The sequence below is a fragment of the Coptis chinensis genome, chromosome 7 (assembly GCF_015680905.1).
Source record: "Coptis chinensis isolate HL-2020 chromosome 7, ASM1568090v1, whole genome shotgun sequence".
Lineage (NCBI taxonomy): Eukaryota > Viridiplantae > Streptophyta > Magnoliopsida > Ranunculales > Ranunculaceae > Coptis > Coptis chinensis.
Genome location: NC_141462.1, coordinates 79295483 through 79302938, shown reverse-complemented (window position 1 = coordinate 79302938; position 7456 = coordinate 79295483). Strand labels below are relative to the sequence as shown.

General features: G+C 35.0%; 1 non-coding gene across 1 annotated transcript; it reads left to right on the top strand.

The window, feature by feature from the left end:
• The first annotated feature begins 669 nt into the window (after nt 1-669).
• LOC147489140 (small nucleolar RNA R71) lies at nt 670-778 on the top strand. The gene has a single exon (XR_015203404.1). It is a non-coding gene; the product is annotated as a small nucleolar RNA R71 (small nucleolar RNA).
• Nucleotides 779-7456: the final 6678 nt, after the last annotated feature.

Genomic DNA, 7456 nt, shown 5'->3' with positions numbered 1-7456 from the left:
TGGGTAATACTGTGGAGAAGGTGCTACCGCGCCTCTATTATTCATGTATTGTTGCCTATTGTTCCCTTGATTACCTTGAAAACCATATTGGTTTTGCTGTGGAGACATGTTTTGTCTCCATGAATTGTTTGAGTTATTCCTAAGATCTGGGTTATAGTTGTTGTTGTTGTTAAAATTATTTTGATAACCCTGTCTTTTGAATGTATTAAAAGCACAAACATCATCGATTACCTTGAAGCAACAAACATAGAGCAAACCGAGGTGTCATGATCTGTAGTAAGGCAATTTTCACAAAATTGATTGACACTCATTGCTTGTTAAGGTTGATTATTCTTTGGAGGGTTTAAAGTGAATGAATCAAATTTCTTGTTTAAGTTTTCGATTCCTGTGGTTAAACTAACAATGACACCTTCAAGTTTCTCATTGAGTTCGTTTTTAACCTCATACATACCTGGTTTACTAAAACTTATCCCCCCATCTACCCGTGCCATGTCCTCATGGTCACTACTATTGACCCAATCCTTAGAACTCTCACAAAAGTTTTGCAAAAAAATGTAGGCTTCATCAGGAGTAAGACTAGTAAATCTTCCTCCATTCATTGATTCAATTAACTGACGGTTCATAGGTGAAAGACCTTTTATAAAGTAATGTACTATATTAAGTATGTCAAAACCATGATGTGGGCAACGGACAAGTAAATCATTAAATCTATCCCATGTTGTATGAAACTCTTCATTAGGTTTTCCTTTGAACGTTGAAATAGCCAATTGTATGGCCTTAGTTTTACGTAAAGGGTAATATTGTTTCATAAACTTTTTTGATAGTTGCTCCCAAGTAGTTATAGAATTAGAGGGTAGGGATCTATACCAACGTAGTGCGGCATCCTCAAAAGTCAAGGGGAACAACCTTAATCTAGTTTCTTCAGGGGAAAGATGAGGTGCTTTAAAAGTACTTAATATGCTCAAGAACTTACTCAGATGATTATATGGTTCTTCATTTGTTTTGCCATAATATCTTGGCAACATATTAAGAATAGTGGGCTTAATCTCATAGTTATTGTTATTGTTGGGCATCACTATGCAGTTCGGTGGTTGAACTGCGATAGGTTGAAACAAGGTGCTAAGAGTTCTTTGATCAGCCATGGCGGCTAATGGTACTCTCTTTGGAGTATCTTCTAAGTCTACTAGTGGTGTGTGTATTTCAGATTCAGAATCAGATCTTGAGTTTGATGGTGTGGTCTCCTCGAAAACCAGAATTGGAAGATTGTTACAAGAATTAGCTCTTCTGATTAAACGTTTACGAGGTGAATCACGAAACCAAGTTTTCATGCACTAGATAATAAAGCTATGTAAAATAATCTAATATGCACTTAATTAACTAAATTATATTATCAAACTATATGATGCTAACTATTAATGCTAATTATGAAACCGCTAACAAGGGATTCACGGTGGAAGAGAAGCACTTACTGTTACAGCAAGCAAAACAAGTCCAAAAATTTTGAAATTTTTATAGCAGCTAGCCTATAAAATTTCAGAGAAATCAGAGCTTGCTAAGTTCCTCTTCTGTATTGTTAAATCCTGCAGAGTCCAGTGAAGAAGTTTTCTGCACACACTGTAAACAATCGATTAAATAAATACGTAAAAGAACACTAAAAATCACGAAATTTTTACTGGAGTCTCCTGACGTGTCAGGGATGATCCTGTAAAAAGTTTGGATTATTTGGAATTTTACAGATCTTTCTTCTCGACTATTCTTCCAGAGACCTTGGTCCTGAAAAGCTGCAGAAACACACTGAAAACAAGAAACTAGTTAAGTGGTCAAAACAGGTCAAACAATACTCAAATTTTTACTGGAAGCTCCTGACGTATTGAGGTTCCTCCTGTAAAAAATTTAGAATTTTTTTATAATGTACAAATAACTCTGCTTGACTGTTTTTACAGATGCTTGCGTCCTGAAAACTGAAAAACGGTTACTGCAAAGACGATATTAGTTACCCAGGTAAGATAAGTACTAAAAATTCGAAAAAATTTGAATAAATTACTGATACTGTACAGATCTACTCTGTAAAATTTTAGAATTTTTTGAAATTTATAAATACGTTTTTTGTACTGTTCTTTTCTGTTAAACAAACACTAAACTTTATGGAAATACTTTTTACTATGCAAATCTAATTGAATTATGCTAAATTAATCTAATTATGCTAAATATGCAATTTATACTATATGAATTCCTAAATTAAGTATTCTATCACCTAATCAATTTAAAGCGGGCAGCGGCGCCATTGAAAATGCACGCAACACGTAATTATTTGTGTCGTTGTTTGTGTTACATATCTTTTGCAAATCTTACTTAGCCTAATATATAGTGATTAGTATAGTGGCTAACAAGGTATCAATCCTACTATAAATAACTAAGTGATGATAATAGAAATTCTTAATCTAAGTTACTCTAATGGATGCAAGTAAAAGATGTGGCTAAGTAATGACGAATATATAGTTGATTTGTTTTGAGATGTAAACTAAGCATAAACTAAACTAAATTAAATATATTAATATGAATCAAGAGAGAGAATATCTTGGGAGAGATGAATCCACCAAAATCATAGAATTAGTCTAATAGATCTATCTATCATGCTTAATATAAATCACCAATAGAAACTCACCATACCTACAAACTTTATGCTCATAACCATGATGATAATATGTGGCTTTCAACGTGCTTTCTATCTTTCCATCAAATACTTCTTCAATCTCCAATGATATCTTCTATTTAACCAAATTGTGCTTTAAGTGGCATTCAATATACAAATCTAGGTGCCATGGAAAATCCACATGTGACATTAACCATACAACTAATTGAGGTGTCATAAAGAATCCAATCATCACACTAGAACACTAAAAACTAGAAGAAAAGAATCTAGGGTTTGTGGTATTTGGCTCTACACAATCTTGAATTACCCTAAGACCTCTTAACCTCCACAGGAGCGTTAGATCAATGGACGAATAAGAAGAAACTCAATGAGGGATTTAAATTAAAACATGATAGAAGAAGAACTAAACTAAAACATACGAAAAATGCTTCATCTCCCCTCCCAAGAGAAGGGAGATTAGCCCCTCATACTATGCTATGAACACAATATGAAAAGGAATAATCTTTATAGCTATTAATTGTGAAAAGGTCTGAACTTTCTTCTCTCTTAATTCTAGATCTAAGATGCAAAACACTAAATTTCCTAAATAATGTAAACTGAGGTTTTTGTGCCTTATATATTGGCTTACATGCTCGTCTAGATAGAGATCCGAATCCTATGTTTATTTGGTGTCAAACTCTCTGTAATCTTTCTAGAAGTAATCTTGGAAAAGTTAAATTTGGTTGGACCAAAGTTGGACATGGCCCACTTTTCCTTGCAGGCTATTTCCAAAGCTGCAGCTTTTGACAGCTTTCAGTTTTCTAATTCTTGTGAAACTCTGACTTCTTTTCCATGTTGATCTCATCTTCCTATGAAGTCAAAATTAAGGCTTTGAGATCAGATTGAAGACTCTTCTAACTCAATTATTATCCTCTTTTAGAGTCCCATTAGGCTTGGCACTTATGGAGACAAATATGACATTTTTGCCCTAGGCCTTTAGCTGTAATTCCCAGTGACTCCTTTTTGACTTGTTTGACTTCTTTTCCCTCCATATTTCACATTTAGGTTCTTTGACCTGCAAAAACTCAAATTGCATCATATTAGAATATTTAAATATAAAATGGAGACTAACATACACATAATTGGGGTTATAAATCATTACTTTTGAGCACTTATCACCATGCACCTTTACCTTAGCCGTGACATGAACTATGACCTTAGCCATGAACCATGGCTATGACCCTGAACCTATTGAACATGGAAAATTGTATAGACCCCCACTTTGTGGCTCATTAAGCCCAGGGATCCAGCCCAAATCAATTAAGCCCAAGGGCTTAATCCTAGCTACACCTAATAACTGGTCTATGTAAGAATATGTCCAGGTTCATTATTGTAGAATATAAGGATAGAGGTTCAAAGGGATAATAATTCTTTTGACAAAAACAAACACAGTCCTCGTAGGACTTAATCTCTTCATTCATATAAAACTTACTTATTCTCATAATGTGAACTACGTTGAAACTTGATCCCTAGAGAATAGATCTTGGGTACGTAGGCAACCTTTATTTGGTTCAGTTTTATCTCCCCCAACATCAAATTCCTCTGTTTCTTAGTGCGTTCTTTACCATTGCTCTCGTTGTGTTGAAGCAGGTTACTGCCGAAACAGAAATGACATGCTGACTTTGACCATTGACCATGGAATGTTGACTTTTTCCAGATTTTCACATATTTAATTTTATGGACAATTGTAATAATAAAATGTTGTCGAAAATGGTATAACCTTATTTGTCATTATCTAATTAAGATTTGACGTGAGTAGTGTGTAAAGAATATAAATATTGACACATAATAAAAGGGGAATTCTTATAAGACTTAGATATATACGTTTCTATGAGAATTACACTACATACGGACTTAGATTCATGGACTTTAGTATTGGGCTGTTGACGGTTGATTAGTTTGACTTGACTTGTGATTTGGACTCGAATAATTATGCGTGATATTTGGACTTGAGTTATTCTTTCTTTTTAAAGTCGTTTCATTTTGACATTGGTAGAATGGGCATATATTTTGGTTATTTATATACTATTTATATTGTGCACAAATGAAAATATTGCGTGCTTTTGATGGTAAATTGAGTTCACATAAATATATTGAACGAATACATTACATGATTTATTATGAGTTGCTACTTAAATGAATTGTAGTATTTATGAAAGCTTGAGATATTCCATATGGTGTAGTGTAATATATCATTGGCACGTGAAATAATAAGTTTTGGGATTTGAAATAGAGATGCTTGGATATCATGCAATAAATAGTATTGGCACGTGATAATGTGAATTTTATTATAACGAGAAACGTTGAGCTGCAGTACAATTAAGTATACTGGCATGAGATAGAACAAGAATTATTATGAGACATGAAGGTATGACACCTGAATAAATTACGTAACGAAAATCCTAGAACCTAGCTACCACAACTCATGTGATTTGGTCCTTGTGATGGGCGTATGTGATATGATTGGCCCTTCTAGCATTTTAGTGAATCTGAATTGCCCTTCGGGCGTAAGTGATTTGATTGGCCCTTCTGGCGGAGCCAAATAGTGGCTTGAGTATTCCGTTCGCAAAATTAGAACGAAATGCGCGATATTTTATGCCGAATAGTGGCAGTACTCACATAATGGCTTTCGTGTGAGGGTTACCTGGTATACGATATCTCGCTTAGGGTAGCTACGCACGGAGTGGTTCATTATGTGAGGGAAGGCATGCGGATGTACATGTTCGGCGTTGGGTAGCGATTGTGGTAGCGAGGGAAACTAGGTAAGACATAGATACGATGTGATTTTAGGGACACACAAAGAAAGCCTTAAATAATATAATTATGGTAATATGTTGGTTAATGATATATCTTTAAATATATGATTGTATATGGCTTTGCAAAAGGGTGGGTCAAACTAATTACTTGTGTAGAGACGACTCACTCTGTAATTGAGCATGAAATGCGGTAAGTATAGAATATGCTTGGCTGGTTAGTAGTTTAGTTAGAACCTAAGGCGCCTCGGTGGAGGAATTAAATGCATTTGTATTATTGTTGGGAAGCTAAGGCGCCTCAGTGGAGGAACTACTTGCCTTAATTATTGTAATTATGGATGTTGTATTATTCGTGGATGTTAAGGCACCTTGGTAGAGGAACTAACTGCCTTATTTAGTGTGTAAATATATGTATAAGTATATATTGTATTTTAGGGCTACTCACACCAGCATTGTTTATAATACTGACCCGATTTGCATGTTTGCTTATCGGGTGTGTTCATTAAATGAACATAGTTGATAAGTCTTGACAGGATTAGTGTGGAAGAAGGTTAGTTGCTGCTTGTGGTTTGCGTTAGCGTCGCATTCCGGATATGTTTTGTTTTTCCTTAAGGTGTAATAGATTTTAGTTGAGACAAATGTTGTTTTGTATTTTCAGTTGTAATTATAATTAAAGAGGGTTGAAAGGAGATTTGTAATTTAATCTTATTTGTGAGTTTTTGGTTATGAAGAAGACTTTTGTTTATTTGAAAATTTTATTAGTTTTGAATTATCCGCGTAATTAAATAGATGATGAGTTTTTGGAAGTGGAGAGTGCATCACACCTCGAAAATTGAAGAGTCGGGAACAAATATTGTTTTTTTCGAATTCTGTCGAAATTCGGGGTGTGACATTAATGGTGGAGATGCATAGGATATAAGCCATTATCAGTTTGGCCTTGAAAAAGAGTCCTCCCCGATGCAATGTCTTTGACATAGAGTGCATTAGGGGTAAAAATTAGCTCACAATGATTGTCAGTAACAAATTTGTTAACACTTAACAAATTATGGGTGATATGTGGCACATGTAGAATGTCATGCATTTTAGACTGATGACTTGATGACTGGAATTCAAAGGAGTTAAAAATGAAGAACCAGTGTGTTTAATAGACAAACCTTGACCATTGCCAACAAGGATTTTGCCTGTGCCTTTGTAGTCAGAATGAAGAGATAGATTGGAAAGGTCTGAAGTAAGGTGGTTGGTTGCGCCTGTATCAGCATACCACATTGAATCCTTTGTATTATAGGGAGGAACTTGAAGCATGTTGAGAAGGATTTGCTTCAGTTAAGATTGGCAAGCATTGCAAGTTTAGTTGGAGGAATTCGACTAACATAAGAGTGGTTCATCCTATTGTGACAGTCAATAGCCAAATGACCAAACTTATTACATATATGACATTGTGGTCTAGTGGTCTGAGAGCTTGAGGAACTTGACCCATTGCTTGAATTGTAGTAACTATGATTAGTACTGCCATTATTACCATTGTAGTTTCCTCTGCCTCTATAGTTTCCTCTGTTTGATCCTCTAAAATTATTTCTGCCATTGCCACGATTTCCATTACCATGCCATTATAACCCCCTCTATATTGGTTTCCGGAAGAATTCCCAGCATAAAAGGCTTGATGATTATTATCAAAATGAACAGATGTACCATATGAACCTTTTAAGATGAGTTCTTCACTAAGAACAAGGCTATGAAGCTCTTCAGCTGAAATATAGTCATGCCTAGACCGAACTCTTATAGAAGTACAGAAGGCAGCATACTCACTAGGTAAACCTTTTAGTGTATGAAAAATTATATCTCCTTCATCAAGTGGACACCTTGAAGCAGCAAGAGCATCTGTAATGTGTTTAATCTGGTTGAGATAAGTGGACATAGTGGAACCTCCTTTCTTGATATCATGAAGCTTACCCTTGAGCTGTATAACATGAGCTCTAGAAAGGGTTGAGAATCTGGCTTCCAGTGTTAACCA